The following is a 2,663-nucleotide window of genomic DNA, read 5'->3' as shown; positions in this document are numbered from 1 at the left end:
GTCGGTTCGTTAGCCACACGAAGAGGAGAATGAGTTGGTTTGCGGTTGTCCCGTTGTGATTGGGGAGTGCTATTATTGTTTTGAGCACGACTTACCTAAAACACTGATTCGATAAGTGCATATAGTAATAACATAAACAGGAAATGATGGACTAAGTATATATACTTAGCTAAATGTACCAGGAAGTTGAAGGTTTAATTGGTTTTAAAGTAAGTACTAAAATAACTTTAAATTTTTCCATCGAACTCCCTAAGTGAATGAGGTAAGAACTGAAAATACTTAATTTATGAATATAAACCGGCCAGGTGCGAGTCAGACTCGCGCACCGAGGGTTCCGTACTCGGGTATTTTTTCGACATTTTGCACGATAAATCACATGTCGAGTCCGAGAATAGCTATCTTTGTTGAAATATTTCCTACAGTAGATATTTTAGGTAAGTCCAAGTTTTCCGAGATATACTCGGACAGTCTCGAAAAATCTAGATCGTCGACAATTACTCACCAAGGTAATAATTTCCATTTTACCTACTTTATGGTTATATCAAAGCTATAAAATATTATACCAATTTGATAAACTTTAACTGTCGACTATAATATTTTAATATAGTAATAAAATGGTAATATGATGATAGAATAAATAATACTAATTTAGCCTTATCAATAGTAATATTCATAGAAATACCTATATACATATACATTATACAGATATGTGCGAGGCTGCCTGCCTCATTAACTCATTACTTATGTACCAACATTTACATCAGCATTTTTTGTTACACGTTGTTTTTGTGAATCGGTGAGCCTCATTTGCAATGTCAATGACATAGCCTGCTAAACAGACATACTATCAGTAGGTATACCTACCTAGGCACTCAAAAGTTGGACTACCTACCGAGTTGCTACCTACCGAGCTTTTTGCTGGTTCTTCTCAATAAGAATGGAATTCCGAACCAGTGTTAAATTATTTTGACGATTCTAAAACATTTGTAAAAGTTTATTTGATTAAAAATCTATTCTATTGTTAACAATGAGAAAGCTTTATATCTGCCTATCGACCTACCGAGTGTCCAGTGACCAAATTCGTCAATCAATTTTAGACTAGTATTTTATACAAGTCTAATAAACCTTTTAATAAAAGTAATGCTTCTGAAAAAAGCGTAGGTATAAATTGTACACAATCGAAGACTATGAGCCCTTGCCTGCAATCTCACCTGGTGGTAAGTGATGATGCAGTCTAGGATGGAAGCGGGCTAGCCTGGAAGGGGATATATTACGCATACCCACCCCTTTGGTTTCTACACGGCATCGTACTGGAACGCTAAACCGCTTGGCGGCCCGGCTTAGGGATGATGATGATGATAAGATCAACGAGACAATACACAAGCTTGCTAGTCGAGCATGTTGGCGTTACCAGCTAAATTGCATTTATCAATGAAAAATGTACACGCGAGAGTTGTGAAAGGGAGCATGGTTATCAGTTCGCTCCTGATTGATGTGTTATCACGAGCACTTAGCGCTATGTGGGTCGGACACCCACTGTCACTGATTGATAAGCGCCTAGTAAAGTACGCTACATCTAATCTAACATCACATTGACCAGCGATATAAATGTTTCACTGGATGGGACGCTTCATAGCAACAAAATGTTCCAACGAACATTGGTGTCCGCACTTCTGTCATGTCAATCTTTGAAAAGAGCAACCGCCGAGTTTCTTGCTGATATTTCTCGGTAGGAAAGGCATTTCGAACCAGTGCTAGATGCATTTGACGATTCAAAAGTACTTGTAAAGTTCAATTGAATTTTTTTTTTCATGTATTATTGGTGCAGTTTATTTTTATTTATAATTTATTTAATTATAAATTATATATATATATTTATTTATAATTTTTAATTATAATTTCTTTTAATTACAGTATCTTCTCAGCTGATTACAAATGTTAGCCAATAAGAAACTAGAAGTTAGGGCGATAGTAGATATAACCATAAACAGTAGCCATCCAAGTAACACTTTTCTCAAAATAAAGATTATGAAAATAATATGAAGACGCGAAAAAGCACAGTAAAATTCTTCCATGCCACACCGATTCAAGTGCTATACCATTACCAGGTAGGTACCATTTTTCTTGGGAAATCCCAACATATCACTTTAGATTTAATGGAATTAACAACAGTATAATAATATGTCCAAACCCGTTTCCCTTATTTTCTCAAAAAACTTAAACGGCTCGATTGTTATTTTATACTCTTTTCATATTAAGTACACAATTAAATTAACATAATCCTACGGAATAAACCTGTAGGTCACAATCGTTTTTCTTACATCCAAATGGAACGTCTATAAATTATGCTGTATGTATTAATTTATTATCTATTTTATCTTTATTTACCGCCTGGAGGCAACGGCTTTTGTGTAAGTAGGTTTATAATCATGTAGAAAGTTATGCAGAAATCTTTGATAGCTGATCAATAATAATAAAGTGCGCATTAAGTATGTTTTTTGCTTTAATTAATCAAAAGCTTTTATTGCGAGTTTTAATAGTGTTGATTGACATTAACAACTCAGCTGTAACAGGTCACTAGATACGGCTGTCCGTCTGTTGATAATTTGGTGTCCGAGAAATCATTAAAAATTAAACGTGGTCCGCACAATCTCGTTCGTGGA

Source organism: Maniola jurtina, chromosome 19 (assembly GCF_905333055.1).
Source record: "Maniola jurtina chromosome 19, ilManJurt1.1, whole genome shotgun sequence".
NCBI classification, from domain to species: Eukaryota; Metazoa; Arthropoda; class Insecta; order Lepidoptera; family Nymphalidae; genus Maniola; species Maniola jurtina.
The sequence above is the reverse complement of the archived record's forward strand: the minus strand, read 5'-3'. Positions refer to the sequence as shown.